Genomic DNA, 19,586 nt, shown 5'->3' with positions numbered 1-19,586 from the left:
ACATTTTAATTCCTTGAATTGCCATGACCTTGTAAACATTAAAAAAGAATTGTTATAGGCATAACTCATAGTTAAAAGAGACTTATCTACGAAGCAATATAACAACTATCCAACAAATGCATCACATACTAATATTAAAATAGACAAAGACAAGGGTTCCCACATGGTAGACATGTAGAAACAAACAAGTGTCCCAAAGACAAGGGTTCCCACTTTTGTCTGAAAACTCCAATAATGTAAAAAATAACTATTATTAAAAACATAGCATTAAGTTTGAATACCTGATTTACTATGTGGTAGACATGTAGAAACAATGAAAATAATGACATGTATATGCATATGTGTAACAGAATTAAAACTGTAGACATTCTATTCTTTTGATAAAGGTAATTTAAGGCAAAACAACAAAGCAAACAATCAGTATTTTTTGTTTCATGTAATCATTCCTATATGAAACAGTAGCCAGCACTCAGAACACAATTGTGCTTGAAGTCCACAGGCGAAAAAATAAACATTATTCATAAATAATTTTACTGCTGCTTTTCTTGATTACAATTATACATTTAGTTGTTGGTAAATATAAATTCCTTCTTTATTTGAATCTTACTTGTGAATGTGGGGTTTATGGACAAATTCCCTATAAACTGAACCAGCCTGAGGTACATGAAATCTTTAAAAAAAAAAAGGTATCACAGAAAATTACCTTGATCCATGTAGTTTTGAACTCCATGCATCAGTTCTGGATGTAGGCCATCTGGTTCAACATCTTAGTCGTGGACAATGCAGTCATCAAGAACTGTATAATATAAAAAGTAATATCTTATCTAAATAGGACAGTGAAAAGTCAAACTGAGGCCAGGGTAGCATTCAAATAGGGACATGCAGCAATGCAATGCGGTGTAGTTCAATGTGACCCATCCTGTTCAATTTAAGTGAATAACTGGCACATATTGCAGATAAATAAAAAGTTTTTATGAGCCCCACTTAAAAGACAAATTTAATCCCTTAGCCAACAATATACATGGCACAGACAAATTAGTTCCTTGAAAAGCTCAAGACCTTATAAACATTAGATAAAACACTTTTTTACGCATGCCACAATGTTCAAAGAGAATTGTCTACATAACAAAATGACACATATCCAAAAAAATTGTCACAGATTAAAACAGAAATATGTCCAAATGACACAGGTGCCCTACATTCCACTTATGTCTGAAAACTCCAATAATGTCAAAACCTGTATTATTATTACTCACATAGCCTTAAAATATAGCTTTCAGTTATAATTTCTGATTGTCTCAGTGGTAACATATTTGATTGTGTTACCAAAAGTATATAGTTCGATTCAAAATTCCTTGGACCAGTTTTATTTAATATAGTAATTATAGTCCTAGGCTATGACAGATTTTCACACAATAGTATTCATAATGCCTTCAAAAATTAACACACTACTTAATACAAAGTACTAATTCACAGGGCTTTTTTCCTGTTTTTGTAGAGCAGCCTTGGCCCCAACCCTCATTTTGTGAAAAAAAGAGTCGCGAACAGTTCAAAATTGTGAAAAAATTAGTCAAAAACTGTTCAATATTGTGAAATAATGAGTCTTGAACTTTCTAAAGTTTTGAAAATTTGAGTCACAAACTTATTGAAATTGTGAAAATTTGAGTCGCCAATTTCTCAAATTTGTGAAAAACGTCCATTCTCACAGAAGGAAAAAGCCCTGATTAAGCTATCTATGATGTACATGTATGTTGTTTTATCACCATGATCCATACACATTATTAATACCTCAAAGTCCTCACTTCTTTGAGTATTGCAGACTGCCTGAGCTGGGTAATATAGTAAAGTGGCTTTCCCCAAGCTCCAACATCAGTGTATAAAGCAAACTTGTCCTGAAGATTTAAACATTTATTATTAAAACACATAAAAAATACAAATTAATACTCATGAACTTAATGAAGAGCTTGAAAACTGTATAGATCTGATGTCCATTTAATTAATTATGCTGTTATAGCTTGCATAGTGAGCACTGTGTAGTGACTTGCATAGTATGTACTGGCTTGCATAGTGTGTACTGTGTAGTGACTTGTATAGTTTGTACTGGCTTGTTGCATAGTGAGTACTGTGTAGTGACTTGCATAGTGTGTACTAGCTTGCATAGTGTGTACTGTGAAGTGACTTGCATAGTATGTACTGGATTGCATAGTGTGTACTGTGTAGTGACTTGTATAGTGAGTACTGGCTTGTTGCATAGTGAGTACTGTGTAGTGACTTGCATAGTGTGTACTAGCTTGCATAGTGTGTACTGTGTAGTGACTTGCATGTACAGTGTGTGTACAAACACTCAAGCCACAAGAGCCTGCATTGTCATGAGTTACCACTTTGGGAGCCACCAATTAAAGCCTCTATAACGCTCAAAGTCAATGAAAATTGTGTAAAGTATTTCGTAAAATAAAGTTAACACCTTAACAATCAGTGTTCCTTATAGCAATAGCCACAATTTCAACCCTGGATGTGGTATGATTACATAGATTTTGTAGATACAAAATGCTCGTTTTTATTTATTTGTGACACAATTAATTCCATGTTATTAAATGGAATTAAATATGTAAAACAAGAATAAAAACAAGCATTTTGTATCTACAATCATCTATTTTACCAGACCACGTCTGGCGTTGAAATTTCGGCAATTTCCATAAGGAACAATGATTTTTAATTGTTAAGCTTTATTTTACGAAATATTGTACGAAATTTTCGTTCATTTTGAGTAGTAATGTTTCTTTAAGCATTGATAAATATAACAATGTTATTTCATGTATTTCATGAAGAAAGCAAGTTAAAAGATCCCCCAAAAGGGCAGTAAATGAAACCAGTAGATAAGAATTACTAGTAGCATATACTACAGCTACAGAGCATTTTAGGTCAATTTAGTATAACCCTTAATTCTTAAAACTAAGTAAGTATCAAACAACAATCTTGTATTTCAGGAAGTGTTATGCCAGTGATTTTATTATTTTTTTAAAAGTGATTATCAAATTAAAATTGAGTACTAATTTTATAACTGCATTTGTTGTATAAACAGAATAATGAGAGGGGAACGCTACCTTAGAGTGGGTAGTTTTTCATCAGATACAGTGGCATAAATAAAATTAACCAAATAAAGTTAATAAACATATTTCAATTTAAAATTGAATAAAAGTTCAGAACAATCATTGCTTTTAAATACACAATAAGCTTGTTTTAAAGCAACGATTAATTTTCATCTGAACATACAAGGTAAATTGACAGTTGGTTTAAAGTACATAACCCTAATAAACGATGGAAGAAATCTACATCAGTACTTGTTTATTTATTGCTTATGGAAGCATTTTCTTCGTCATTTAATGCTTTCATGTCTGCTTTCAAGTTTTATTGTCCTTTTAATCTGATTATTTTGCAAATAACTGATAGGAAAGATCAAATGTACATACTTTAATATACCAGATATGTTTACAATGCTACTAGCAATGTCTTTTAAAAATGCCTACAGGTTTTAACGCTATGAATTAGACCGGGAAAAACTATTTCTTTACATTCACATTATCGACTTTCCCAACAATGTAGCGAAGAGCTAAAAATCTAGTTTCAAGCTCTTTATTGTTAGTTATCTTTATAAAGACAGCTTCCCATTTTCTTGCACTCATATTTGCTGTGCTCTTATTTGTTGCAACACAGTAAATATGGCTCGAGGATTGATACGGACAGGATTTTGTCAATTATTACAGATCAAACTGCTTAACATGAATAATTGGTAAGTTTTGATATCAATTATAAAAAAAAATATAAGAGTTTTAGGGGAATAAAATTGATTGCTTGCTCAAAAACACAGTTCTGTAGCTAAATGCAACATGCATCATATTACACAATTCCATGAAAAATAATCTACAGGGTTTAAATACTTACCTTTCCGTTGTTAACTTCAAGCAGGCAATGGACTGGTCTCACGCCTGGCTTGGATACTATAACGTCACAGCTTTTCGAACTGCAGTTTAAAAATAACAATACTGTTTGGATTTCAAAACATGTTTCAAATTAAATAGCGACATTTCATTTATAGATTTACTGTATTATTATATATTATGCCCTGACAAGCTGTGTTGGAAGGCATAGGTTATTTTGTAATTTATATTAATAATCCCAGTAATGTGTTTGTACATGTACTATTTAGTTTATATATTAGAGCACAAATTACGCATTAGGCATATTTTTATTTTCCTTTAAAACAAGATGCTGTGCTCACTGCCCACACATGCTTATTGCTCGTGCTGGATGACCCATTTCTAATATTTTAAGTACAAACTATGTCAAGGCCAAAGTGAGGTTGGCTGATATGGGTCATTAGGTCATTATTTGACTAAAATTGGATATCATTAGTATTTCTCCAGACGCAATAATAGTTGATGAACAACTTTTCAACTCAGCAATTATTTTTTCTACAACAGGCAGTTTTAAATTGTAACCCTAATTTAAAAAACACACAATCAAAGTAAGCAAAATTCAAGTCTAGATTTCACATTTTAGGAATAATTGCAAAACTTAAAGAAATGGAAAGCTCTAATATCAATAAATACTTAAATTGCTCTTATTGCTTATTGATTGCTCAGCACACAAAAAATCATAGTGTCAAATTTAAGTCAAGTTCAAGTATTCTATATTAGATCTTTATTTAAGACACAATGTTTTATAATATTTTAAGCTAAATATGTTATATTTTACATGGAAAATATATTGTGCTTTATTATTTGCCAAAATTCAATCTTGATTATCATTTTGATTTTTATGCTATTGTATGCACTATGGGATAATGCAAATTGGTGTTTTTTGATTATCAGGACCAGTACATGTATATTCAGTATCAGACAAGTAGGCTTTGAAGGTAGCCAGTCCTGTGGACCGTCCCCTCCGGGCTCCCAACAGTTCAGGTCAATCCCTGCGCTAGACCATCCTATGGCGGATTTACTGATGGCCAACACAATCATTATATGTGTCCTGCATAAAGATGTCAGAGGCATAAAAAACTCTGTATAAATAAAACTGTAACTTTTAATGACTTAACTTTGTTTGCTACCTATCAGCAGTGTGCAAAATTCGCACTAGCCTGAAGGGTTTTGGCTACTGCAAATCCATTCGGGCTAGTGGGAACAATTAAACATTTATAAAGATGGGCTACTAAGTAATTTTACTTTTTGTATATGTGTATAAGAATTTGGGCTAATACTTTAAAATCTGAATTTCGCACACTGTATCAGCATATGAAACATAGCAGCAAATATGACCATTTCCTTCTCACAAAATGACTAGAAGACTTTGATCACATTATAACTTCAATGCATTGTAGTTAGTTCAGTTTTAGATAATCAACATTTTATGTACGAAGTTTTGCTTAAGTGGCATCTCTATAAAACCTTCAACAGGGTATATCTATTGCTGTAATTCAAAACCATTAGATGATCCTTAGAATGACTGCCAAAATAAATGAAATAATGTTATGTACACATACTTTCCTATCAAACAGTATGGATTGACCAATGGAAATCTGTTGCTATCTTCTTCAGTTCGTGTCTATTATCTCGATCTTCTTAGTAATCGAGAATTGTTTATGTTTGCGTGTGACAGTATTACTCGTAGCCATTTTTGCGATGTATTTCGTGTACAGAGACAGAATGACCAGTTGCTAAATTTAACTATTTATAGTACAGTATACTGCCATTATAACCTATGCAGGGACACTAATTAGTTATTTCTTAAATGTTAAAAACAACCCCGGCTGTGTGCAAACAACACTGTCACTAATAGACTATATGTTTTCATGCTTCATTGCATGCCATAGTAGGCCACAAAATATAGGGTGTTTATACTACCGGTAGCTAGAAACGGTTTTCTGCTTAAGTTAGCGAATTCTCAGATTATAATGTCATTTAGTTATCATGCTTGTTGGATTTTCGGAAGCCATAGCTGAAGCACGATATACCCGTCAGCGCGATTTACTGGTCTGCGATATATGGGCGTTGCAGTGTACTTTAAACAATCTTGGTAGAGTTCCAACAGACGATGCTTCATTCCAAATATCTATTAAAGCCTTAGGCCTTGCAGTTTTAGAGATTTTTTTTCCTTTCGGTTGGCATGCAATTCTTTGAAAAACTTTCACACTTGGCAATTAACATCAAGACTGGCCCATTGATTTAGTAGGAGATGTCATTAAAGTAAAAATGTTGACACACGACCCCTGTCAACGGAAAAAGACAGGTCATAATAGTATAGATGAGGTAAAAAATAACAGTTTTTTTACAATTGGGAATTTTGGGGTACGAATTCAGGGGACAAAAATATTTATAAATTGCACTCGTCCTGCAGGACAAGTGCATTAAAATTTTCACTCGTCCTGCAAACACATGCACTTGTCCTTCAAATATGTGTGAAAGAAAGATTGCAAAGGACTGATATGACTAATAATGTTTCCTATATGGTATCCGGAGAAGTGCCCCCCCGGAGAACTGCCCCCCGGAGAACTGCCCCCTTATTTTAAAGGTGGCGGAGAGGTGCCCCCCATCAAATCTGTAGGGGCGGAGAACTGCCCCCCGGTGTCATATTAGTTATTAGTTACGTAGTGAAAACAATACTTACGGGTAATTTTACGTTATCGCCGTACACATTTTATCCGGTAACAATTTAATTTCAGTACAAGTATATTACCATTTATCGAACTGAATAACACAAATTGTCTAGAGGCATGTGATAATACTGTTTAAGGCCCTTGGTACGCATCTGCACCACTCACTATACATGAATGCCTTGTAAAAGTCGTGTTTTAATAAGAGCGCGAAACATAGTCGAGATCCACACAGGAAACGCGTGCGTGTTAATACTGGCAATGTGTTGCAACTAAATGTAGACGTGCAACTCGGTACTTATGGAGGAAAAGTTACATCGGAATTAATTTACATTATAAAGATAGTATTGACCCATGGAAAAAAAAGTTAATTGACATATAAAAAAGTAAATTAATAGGCAAGGCAAAGGCAATAATTTAGCTGACTTGAAGAAAAAAGTGAAGTGAAGTTGAATTTATAAGCAATTTATTTATGTTGTTTAGTTAATTCATGTCATCTAGCACCTTATCCGTCGGTAGCATCGCCAGACCGTCGAGTCGTCCGCAGTTTGCATTTTGAGCAGATCATGTCGACATGCCAAACAAACAAAATCGGTAACAGTTGCTTTAATTAGCAGCTAATAAGGCAGGCAGAGAACTTGTTACCGTTAACGATAAGTACCGCGATCTTTTAATCTTTTAATTGGTAGACCGGACCGACCTTAATTGTTAAGAACTTGTTAGCTTTGAATAAAGCCGCATACGGGTTTATTATATTGAACCGTCCAAATCCGTAATTGGCGAAAACAAACAAATAAATTATTGTTTTCAGCTGGCATAAGGATGGATTAAATTGCATGCTAATTGTTTGTTTTTATTACGGGGAAAATATAAAATAATTCAGCCGCGAAAACTTTTTATTAGCAAAAAGTTATTTGTTTTTCTTTGTTCACATTGACGAAAATCACGTGATTATAAAGTTGGCGACGTGACGACGTCCATGCCAAGGTAGGTATTTTATGCCGTTTTATAACTTTTATTACTTGTACAACTTTATATTACTTTTGAAATTTCACTCAATTTCCATACATAATAGCAAGAAAGTTACTGGCGTTATTGTCATTATAATACTCGCTTTATATATCACCGCTATTTCTTTAATTAGGGGGCACTTCTCCGGGTCATCAATTCTGACAGGGGGGCAGTTCTCCGCCCCTTATTAATCAGCAGGGGGGCAGTTCTCCGCCCTATACAAAAACAGTGAGGGGGCAGTTCTCCGCCCAGTGAAAAATCTTTGGGGGGGCAGTTCTCCGGGGGGGCACTTCTCCTAGAGCCTTCCTATATCACTGCTAAAATGCTGCTTACTTAGTAATTCATGCCAGCTGATCACAGAAGAAATGTTAACTTACTTTATTTATGAGGAACACAAAATAAATAAATGAAGACAAATTTGTTTTTTCCTTTTTCTAATGCTTGCGTGCTTTCCATTTCGGATGGTTGAACATCGCTCCTGCCCCCTTTAAAGAACGCTCGTATGTCAGACATTTTTCAGATGAAATTCAGACTGGTTGAAAACGGTACTTCGCAGTAAAATAATTCTTTAAAAAAATCAATACTTACAGTGAATGAAGTCAGATGGTTCCCTGTCAACATGGACGCGCAAAGTTAACACCAAAAAGCCAATATTTACTCCGGGACACAGTCTCGCATAACAACGCGCACCTGCTGTATGAAATTTACAATTACGATTTCCGGTTCATTCGCGTTCTACTTTCGGAATAGATATGCTTTAAGAAATGATTTTATTTAATGAAAAAGAGTCTTACTGGTCAGAAAATACATATTTTAACATCAGTTTTTTTTCACTCGTCCTGTAGGACGAGAGCTTTAGGGAAATTCACTCGTCCTTTCAAGATTTCATTCGTCAATACGAGCGGACGAGTGGAATTTTTGTCCCCTGGAATTGGGAAAAACTATGCATATTTGGCATTCGTAAAGGGTCCGACTATTGGACCCATGAAGGCAGTAGAAACAGGCCTCAGGCAATTCATCAGGCAGTTAGAGGACAGCCAATTTCGGGACAGACGGATCATCTTGTAGTGGGAGTGTAAAAAGGGCCATTTAGAGGAAACATTTCTTTATTAATAAGTACCTTTTTCCTCCATGGATATGGTCCTGCACCATAATTATACACAACTTCTTCTCTGCACGCGAGATGACACTGGCACAGTCACCTGTAGCGTCTGACCAGTGGCAGAATCACTCTGGATCAGCAGACGATTTATTTCATAAATCAATCTATCTTACGGAGGAATCCGAGATAGCCGATGTATCACGATTGTGGCAGAATGTCACGCAGGGCAACGAAATATAAGCTTGGTAGACCCGCCTCCTCAAAGCACTGCACTTTGCAATTGGGGTCGGTGGAGTCATTTACAAGCCTTCCAAAACTGCCATCTTCTGTAGTTCCATCAAACCTAATTGAAAGAGAAATAAACAACAAAAGATTTGTAAAAGTTAATCAATATATATATATTTAACCATATAGTATAAAATAATATATATAAATATTTTATATTTATATGCAAGTCACAACAGTGGCACATACACTATGTAAGTCATGAAACTGGCATACTAACTAGGCGAGTCACTACAGTGACACACACACTATGTAAGTCATGAAATTGCCATACACACTAGGTGAGTCACTACACTGGCATACAAACTAAGCTAGTTACTTCATTGGCATACAAACTATGTAAGTCACTAAAGTGGCACACACACTATGTAAGTCATGAAATTGGCACACACACTAGGCGAGCCACTACACTGGCATACAAACTAAGCTAGTTACTTCATTGGCATACAAACTATGCAAGTCACTACAGTGGCACACACACTATGTAAGTCATGAAATTGGCATACACACAAGTAAAGTCACTACACTGGCATACAAACTATGGACACTATAACATTGGCATAAAAACTATGCAAGTCACTACAGCGGCAGACACACTAGGCATGTCATGTAATTGGAATACACACTAGGCAAGTCACTACACTGTCATACATATTAAGTTAGTTACTACATGTACATTGGCATACAAACTATGCAAGTCACTACAGCTTACAAACTACTCCTATAAATATATATCGACCTCATATCTTTGAACGTCCATTTACAATAGCATCGTTCCAACAAGTAAAGAAAGTAGGCAGCTTTAACGGCTGCCAACAGTGCAGATGATCATGCAAGAGTGACTTAATAAAAAATATAAACATTATTTTACTAGTTGCATTACAATAAAGTTAATAAAAACTTACAAGTAATGCTATTCCAGATCTAAAAACACTATAATTGTTCCATTCCGATTGTACCATATGGCACTGTGTCAATTGAAAGTTGCATTGTGTTACGTCATTGGTCGGTTAAAAATAACTTGTTTCTCTATACATAGGATTATACGAAGGACTAGACAAAATTAATACCAGGAATGCCTAATTGATTTTTGGTTAGAACTTTAATCTTGCCATGTGTGTTATTAATATTATCATGTGTGTTTATTAATATTATTAATTCTATTATACTTATTTTTGTATTTCATTAAGAAATATATTGTGTAGACCTGTTAACTAACTGATTTTAGCAAAAGATAAGGGCCTGCAGACAGAGAACTGCTATAATATTTTTGTTCAAAGTAGTTCTATAATTGAGAGTAACAGATAAATACAATTTGTGTGTTATGTTGTTTTTTCTCAAAATGTGTAAAAAAAAGTTATATTCTGACATAATTCTCACACTTCTTTTAAGGGGCTATCGTAATTTAAGTACGCGTGGTTGATGATGGGAATGCTGTGCTGCTGGGGCAGCTGCATGATGAAGCTTCACCTATGTTTATTTTACTAATGATAATTTTATGTACAAGCAAAGATTAAACAAGAAAAACTGAAATGTAACTTGAAATCAATTTATTTTAATTATTTTTTATTTTAATTATTTTGACTATGCCATCCAACATGAATTGATCGGGCAACATTTGAATGTAAGCCGATTCTTCATATGAGCCAATGTTGCAGAAAGTAGATCAACTACATATTCCGCCTGTAAAGTGTTGTTGAGAAACATACATGTATTTACGTTTGGCGTAGGTGTTAATTTTAGAGATAGTTCCTATAACAAATTACACAAGACAGGTCCTTGCAAGACATTGCACTGTATCAGAATCATGTACAATAAAGAACAGGCAAAATAATAAATTAAATACGTCTAATATATAACATCATTTAATATCAATTCATTTGGTTCTTCAAAGTTAAACTTTATTACCACTTGCATTACATTGTCATCAATTTATATTAAAAAGCACTAAATTGTATACAGCATCAAATCATTTTTTTTTAATCATTTCAACCTAAATAACACGCTTGCAAAAGCAAACTATTGATTCCACCCACAAAACATACATATTCAGTACTAGGTAAAAAAGTGCAGAGCAAACAATATCATTTCTGGAAAGTTTATCAATTTTTGCATGATACAATTCATCATTATATCAAGTTTCTATAAATTACTGTTTCCTATATGGAAAATATTCGTTTTAGTATAATATAAATGCTGGACTGTGCAAGAAAATATGGAGCAAAGTAGCCTACCCTTTAATGTGCTATTATAGACAAGTTGAAGAATGACGTTACGCACACCTGCTATTTTCTGACAATGTCCACTAGTTTGAAAAAGGCAGTTGGCTTTACGCTGATCGATAGATTATGTTGAAAATAACTGTAATTTCCGCAATTATTTAACTCCTCAAATCACAGTGAAACTCAATTATAGTAATAATTATTTATAATAAATAACTTTTATAAAAAACGTAAGATTGTATTTTTGTTTTCGCTAATAAAGCATTTGAAGTTATGAAATCAACTTGTTCAACATAAATATACACAAACAATATTTAGGTGAACAACTACTTGTACAAACAAGTTAACACCATTTGATTATCATTGGTTTATAATTTAAAGTTGTTTCAGCATATATATGGTTCTAAAATAAACAAAATGGATTAAGCAATTAATCCAACGTGTATAAAAAAATTCTTATTAGATTGCATTCTTTGATTTTTACGATAAAATGAATATTGAAACCTTACCAAGTCTGGACAAAATTTAAAAGCACAAACTCGTGATTTCAACATGTAAACCGTGGTATAATTGGCCCTTTGTTTGACAGATACTTACTATTAACACGGGTGTCATAAACTTTAGTGACCCAAAGTGCACGCCCCCAACAGGTGGGGAATGTCTGTCCAGTAATTAAACAAGATTAATAATGCTTTCATCTTGAACCTTGAAAAATGCATGCAGTTGTGTCTTTTTTTATCACTTTCTTCATCTTACTAAATAAATTTTTTAATTTAGAAGAAACAAAAGACAATAAGTTGTTGCATATAAATAAAAAAAAATTCTAATACTAATCCAATAAAATGGTGGTTCAGTAAACATAAATGTTTGAATGCAATAAGCGAATGCTCACACTTTTAATCATTATCAACTGCATCATCATCATAATCATCATTATCATCACCATCATCACTTGTATAGTATAGATAACCTGTATCTTTCTAAATTTTTTTAAAGGATGACCATGTAAGCATGTTATATTACGATTATTTTAGTATCAAAATGTCATTTTGTGGTGAACAATAATGAATTTGATCAAAAACTATTTATCCTTAATACAAACATTGGAAGCTCATCGTATATCAGTGGTATATATTTTGATAGAGTAAGTTGTTGACACATAAATTATGAAATCATTGCTACATATGTATATATGCGTACTACAATGAACAAAAACACAATAAATATATATTTATTTATTTGTCCATTGAAGGATAAAATAAAGTTTTATATTGATGTAATTATTTTGAATTGATATTATGAATCATTTGTACATGTGTAGGTTCACTTTACTCTTCAATTTACCACCTACATTTGTGTATTACAAATACATACAGAACTAACGAGGTTAATTGATTAAAATGATTATATATAATGACTGCTCCAATATTAATTTACATAGATTATAACTTTTTTTTTCAATAAAATACTTTTATTTCTGTCACAAAACATTTGACAGAGCTTCCAAGTTGAAGACTACACAATTATTATCAATATCTATAACTGAACAGGTATTAAAACATTTCTCTTTCATACACTTATCATCTTCAATCTAGCTCTGGGGTTGTATTCCAGAAGCATCTCAAGTTAAATTTTATTCTTATCCTTAAATTGGGAAAATTTCTTAAGTCTTTCATTTCATATTGCAATAGTTTGGCATCAAGATTTACATGAAAATAACATCATTTTTTATATTAAAAAAACATGTGTTTCCTTATTTAGTCAAGAAATACACAACATTGTAATTTTGACCTGACGTTATTTAAGATATGACTTAGATGTTTATGGAATACCACTCCAGAACGGGTTACATTTCACTTGTCATCAATAACTAGTACTGGCCATCATTATTTTGAGCATTTTCCACATGACCACAAATCAACAGTTTCAAGATGGGTGTCAGTAACCTGTGCACAAATATAGTGCACCCAAACTCCACAAACATCACAACTGACTGACTGGTCTGCTTCAGACTGAGGCTCATCTACACAGTCAAGACCGCACATACCACAAAGATATATGGGAACTTTGTTCAGTCTACGGCGCTTCTTAGGCTGCTGGATGTTCTTACTGTTGTCTTTTGGGGATAATGGTTCAAGTGCCCTGCAGACGGCATGAGAGCGACTAAGTGTCTGAATCTTCGTTGGGGTTTTAGGGTTTTCCTTAGTATTGTCTGTTGTCTTGTTGTCGTTGCAATTCCAATTCAACAAGGCTGGCAAGACATGTGATAACCAAAACCAGGACAACTTCTCCTCCAAAACATCCCAGAATTCTTTTTCAAACATAACACGTACAGTGACACTTCCATGATATGTGTACACAAACAAGTCACAATACTGTCTACCATGTATTGCCATTTGTCCCTGAATTTGGTAGAAGTACGCATGGTTCTTACTGACCTGGACTTTCCCACTTTCTTCAATTAAGTATGCTTGATTTGAAGAGCTTGGAGCAGTGTCTTTAATGGACTCTGGACACTTTATCTCACAAAGACCTTTTCCGCAACACTGGCACTCAATCTCCAAATCTGCACTTGCAGCCATATATGGGTTGGCAGAGAAAACAAGCAGTCCCGTATTCTTCGATTTGAATTTCTTGTGATTTTTTCTCATCACTTGCGTGTACGCTTTCTTGGCATGGGGTTCTAAGGACAGACCGTGTTTCATGGCAGTGGTTGGATGACTTTCTTTTTGACGAAGTATAGCATCGACTAACTTAGTCGGGTCAGCCGAGCTATCTTTACGTAATGTGTCAACTCTGCTGCTGATTCAGTGAAACAAACTAGCTGTTACCCGTCCTTTGCGGTGCTCATTCCATGCCTTTGAGTTCGACTGTTCGACGGTAGCCTCTGACAAAACACCACATTGTTCTTTGCTTATTGCTATTCTTTGCAGGAATTCTCCCCTTGGATCTGATGCCTCTGGGTCAAGCCTGTTGGCAATCTCACCCAAAGAGTGGGGCATTTGTGGGTCTACCTTAGCTGTTATGTGCCGCTTTTCAATTGTTAATATGAAACAGGAGTTTGGGACATCTTCTTTTACTAAATTGTATAAGTCATTCTTTAATTTTGTAATGTTTTTGACTTCTTCAGTTTGTCTCTTGTTGAGCGGAGTGAAGTTCAGTTTTAGGGAATGTTTTCGCCTCTTGTCTTCAACCTCTGCTGGATTTTTTCTGTAATGGCCCTTTTTCCATGTCACATCCATTACAGCAACTGCATCCTTAGTTTGAGGTTTACTGGATGGCACATTCCATCTAGACTTCATACTAGTTGAAGATGTCTTGGTCTCTCCGGTTTTCACAGCATTTTCCACCCGGAACAATACACCGGCAATGTGATTGCAAGTACCATGCATTCCCGCCGTGCAGGTACAGTAGGCAGACACTATTTCTCCTCCTGACTCTCCATCATCTTTGTCCTTTCTAACAACAACCAGGGCTTTTCATCTGGAAATTGGGAAGAAGCCCTAGCCTTGCAAATTGGGAAATTTAAGCGCGATAAATGGCCATTTTGGGAAAAAAACTTTTAAAGCATTTCATCACAGGTAAATCATTTAATCAATTTTAAACAGTCACAATAATGGTTTGAACTTTATTTTTGTTATGAATTAATGACCTGGAAATGTTCTTTTCAAAGATTGGCCAGCTATATTTTTTGATCCATTTTAGAGTCGAGGAGCTTTCGTTTCTTAACTGATTTTAGGTAATATTTACCATTATGTGACATTTTCAAACTGAAAATTCAGCGATGACACTGGTGACCTCCCTTGCGGCCCTCGTGCAAAAACCGACAATAAAACCCGTACTACGCAATATTCTGTTCTAGACTGGTACACAAATACAATTAAAATTCGGCTTAGCGGTAGTGGTTACGCATGCGCAATTAATTTCCTTCTATATTACATATAAAATAGTTGAAGTTCGATATCAATTTTTACCATGATCAAGCGCATACCCACTATATCATCATACATCATTGGAAAGATTAATGCATAATCTTTTGAAAAAAATGCATGTCATTAAATTCTATACGCGCAAACTCAAAATAATTACCTTAGAAAAGGCAAACCGGTTTTGACAACTGTGCAGACAACCATTTTGGGCTCAAATAGTATGACCTACTTTCAAAGCCGGGAACCATCAACACAAAAAGTAGAGCACAAAAATGGCTTATTTTCTTATTGCTTACAAATATACCTTCATGTTGATACCAAAACCAACCATTTGCAATGTATTTTACAAATCCTAGGCAGCATGCACTCAACAATGTGTGCTAAGTATCAAACTGACTGCATGTAACCCTAAAAACAGGAGTTCCGGTTTGGGGTTATGTGACCTTTAAGAGAACCCAACCCCTTCAAATTTAAATTAAAGGCACTTTTCCCATAGGTATAATCTGTTTTGAGAAAGATCACAAAGTTCCGGTACAATGACACACAGATTTATTCATAAAAGTTGCCGTTGAAAGCGCCATGCGTAACAGCGTTTCGCGTCAAGAATTAAGGTAGAAAAGCCAAACTTGGTTACATCATACATGCAGCACTTAGACTCCATACAAGGCATGTCTTTCGATTCTAATAGGCAAAGCTGATCTTACATATGGCTTAATAAGTGAAAAAAATCATCAATGGCAATATTTGTGCATCAAAGCAGGTTTTGAACATGATTCGAACAAACTTTTTTTATTTTTTTTTGCACATTTTAGGTAAAATCCATGTAGAAGCAGCAATTCTGATGTCATTTGACCCAACAAAAGGGCTCGCTTGCATGGAAAAACAACACACTTGACTTCATGACTAAAAAAAGTCATCGTCAGACATGAGCTTTAAGTCTTTTGTCACACCTGGACCTATGATTCCTCGGCTCGAGTTCCGTCTCGGGCAGGCTCCGGAAAGTGTCAGTCTGGCCCGGGTGCTCAATTCCCTGTAATCTGAGAAAACAAAAAGGTTTTTTGTGCGCATTTACTCATTACGGTGCCAACTAATGTAAGTTAGATACAATTAGAGTAAGCTTTCAATAGTCTTTCTTGCCTTATTTGCTACAAATGGTTAATTCACCACGCCGGCATCACATTGTCGGGCACACCGGCAAAGTTATCGCCACAAAATTTGGTTTCAGAGCTGCAGTCAATGTAAAACACCCAATTTTCCTAATTTTGGTGACAAAAGTGTGCCAGGATATCAACAAAATCATTTTACAATAGATTTAATTGAAAATAACCTGCAAAGACACCGATCCTCTCGACACGACTGGGCGAGTGTTGAGGGCCGTCTCCGAATCAGTCACGCTGTACAGTTTTTGATGGCCGGTCACTTCAGCCGGACTTGTAAACCAATTGGACGACAGTTCAGGCAGAGCTATAGACCCATTTCGACACCGCCTACAAATGCACACTTAGTTTTACGCATAATATTAAGGTCACTTAAATACAGATTCCCTGGTGTTTTTCATGCAGGGTCTATCGCAACAACATTCTTCCAGGAAAGAAAGCATAATATTATTATCATTTTTGTGTTTTCAGCTGAATACTTGATATTACTTGAACTCAGCAAGATATCCAAACAGGTAAAATAAGGCAAAGTAGTGTTATTCTGAGTAGATCTGCCTGAATGGGTTGAAGGCGAAGGCAGATAGAAGTGTCGGTCCAAAATTGGCGGGCATTTTTAACAGTGAAAGGCTCAAAAAGTAAACAATAATAATAAATACAGATGAAATAGAGACATGCAATAGGTTCATTATTGAGATTGATGCAAATTAATGTCAAAATGGCACTGAAAAACAATACCGGGTGTTTAACTAGTCTTAGAATATGTCTCCGGAACAGGTTTCGGTGTGATTTTCCAGCATTTACCCCCCTTATGACCCTAAGTGCAACAGCCCAATTGCAAACAGCCCTAATTTGGGTCAAAATGACATCTGGCAGTTATGTTTTGCAATACAGAGAGTTTTTGATGGTCAAATGTCAAAATTCTGGCAGACGACTAACTTGGTCGGATGTGCTTAAAGGTTACGCATGCGCAATTAATTTCCTTCTATATTACATATAAAATAGTTGAAGTTCGATATCAATTTTTACCATGATCAAGCGCATACCCACTATATCATCATACATCATTGGAAAGATTAATGCATAATCTTTTGAAAAAAATGCATGTCATTAAATTCTATACGCGCAAACTCAAAATAATTACCTTAGAAAAGGCAAACCGGTTTTGACAGCTGTGCAGACAACCATTTTGGGCTCAAATAGTATGACCTACTTTCAAAGCCGGGAACCATCAACACAAAAAGTAGAGCACAAAAATGGCTTATTTTCTTATTGCTTACAAATATACCTTCATGTTGATACCAAAACCAACCATTTGCAATGTATTTTACAAATCCTAGGCAGCATGCACTCAACAATGTGTGCTAAGTATCAAACTGACTGCATGTAACCCTAAAAACAGGAGTTCCGGTTTGGGGTTATGTGACCTAGTGGGGAAATACCTGAACTGAACTGGTAGCGAAAAAATCGATACCAGACAACAATTACGCAAAATAAACCTTCATCTTTGTTTATCGCTCGTGGAAGCTTTCAATGAAATTACAATCATCTACAAGACCAGTAAAACTATACCGAATAGTAACTTGGCTACAAAACACTATCCGCTGTGTTTATTTTTTGATTTTCAGGGGAATTTCAATCGTTTTTTTGGGGAAGTCTTTCAGCCAGAGTTGGAAAAAAATAAGGCTTTTTAGAATTGGGAAGGAGCCGAATATCGGCCTCTGTTATATAAGGATGAAAAGCCCTGACAACCCAGACATCATATTTCTTACTGTTTACTGACATGGATGGCACACACTTTGCTTTTAGTATACACTTGTCACTGTTTGGCCGTATCTCATGGTAAAACACTTCCTGCACCCATTTGTTATGGAAGTAACGATAGGCTTTTCCTTCCTTATACTCATTAAGAAGCCGATCAAAAATTTCTTTGTGAGTTTCATTGTTCAGGTACTTAGCAATGTCTACCAGATACACGGATGGCCACTTGTGGATAGCTGTCTTCTCTCCTTGCCAACCTGTGTGAAGTGAGAATGGGTCTGGTAAAACATCATCTTCCACCAAAAGCTTGTGCTTGTACTCTTGAAGAAGACGTTGCTCAGCCTGTTCAGCTTGTTCGTTCACCGGCAGATTCTGTTCCCATGCGCAAAATGCTCTGTAAAAGAGCAAAATTATTTGTATATTTATACCAAAGACATAATTAAAAATAAACAAAAAATAACACACCAACAAAGCTGAATAAGCAAGTTGCAGAGTTTTTAATAGCTTTAAGTCTTTTACTTCATAGCAGGAAATAATCAAGCACAGAAATGCTGCAAAGCGTGACAAAAAACAAATGTTTCCAGTGTCCAATTTCTGTTTACAACCAGTATCATCATACTGTAGTGTATGGGTTGACTGAGTCAGATTTAAGCATTCACACTTAAATAGCGGCTAAAAGTTATCACATATATCAATATTATGTATCAACAAAGGTCTAAATACTTAATAGAAATCATTAGCATACCGAAAATAAGTCTAAAAAAACACGGTTGTTTTTGTTTACCTCGCTGACAGTTCGTCGAACGTTCCATTCACCGACAGGTTTCTGTGCGACAAATACACTTTTAAAGCCTTCAAAGACCATAATCTAAAATTCTCAAGTGTCATGTTATTCAAATCATCCATTTTAATTGCAATTTGTGCCGTCTGACACGCATTATTTATCTTTGGAAACAACTTTTAACAGATTAGCGTATTGCAAAGATGGCGGATCGATAATTTTTACTCGTACATCCGGGCACTTGCAATCAGCCGTTTAAGGCTTCCTGGAAACTGTTTATCTGTGTATGGATGGTGAACCTCAATCATTTACAAATGTAGGCTAATTATTGCAAAAAATAACAATACTATTATTCCATAGTCGATGTTGGTGTGGTGTGATAAAGTTCTTAAATTCATTTATTGTGTTAAAGTATTCATTTTAGAAGTTCTTTCTTATTTTCTGATAAAAACATGACTAACTGCATATATTTTCCATAGCCTCAGGGTACCGATTCTCGAACGGAACCAATTCTCGAACGATTTTTATAAATTATAAAATTTCCTCACGGTGGAATCGTTGAATTTGAAATCGGGTCCTATTTAAGTAAGTCCAATATGAATACATTCTATTTGCAAACTTCCATTTTGACAGCCTCTTATTGACTTCGTAAACACAACTGCAGACAAAGATTCATTGAACCAAGTAAAAGT

The 19,586-nt window shown here is 35.0% G+C and overlaps 1 long non-coding RNA gene and 1 pseudogene across 1 annotated transcript; both read right to left on the bottom strand.

Moving 5' to 3' along the window:
• Positions 1-1,786: 1,786 nt before the first annotated feature.
• On the bottom strand, positions 1,787-8,914 carry LOC127841730 (uncharacterized). The gene is made up of 3 exons (XR_008031293.1): positions 8,781-8,914; positions 3,943-4,021; positions 1,787-1,892 (listed from the first exon to the last, which is right to left on the bottom strand). It is a non-coding gene; the product is annotated as an uncharacterized LOC127841730 (long non-coding RNA).
• A 5,162-nt stretch (positions 8,915-14,076) lies between these two features.
• On the bottom strand, positions 14,077-19,134 carry LOC127840468 (uncharacterized; annotated as a pseudogene).
• Between the last annotated feature and the right edge of the window lie 452 nt (positions 19,135-19,586).

Source organism: Dreissena polymorpha, chromosome 8, assembly GCF_020536995.1.
Source record: "Dreissena polymorpha isolate Duluth1 chromosome 8, UMN_Dpol_1.0, whole genome shotgun sequence".
NCBI lineage: Eukaryota > Metazoa > Mollusca > Bivalvia > Myida > Dreissenidae > Dreissena > Dreissena polymorpha.
Note: the sequence above shows the minus strand (reverse complement) of the source record. Positions and strands in the feature narration are given on the sequence as shown.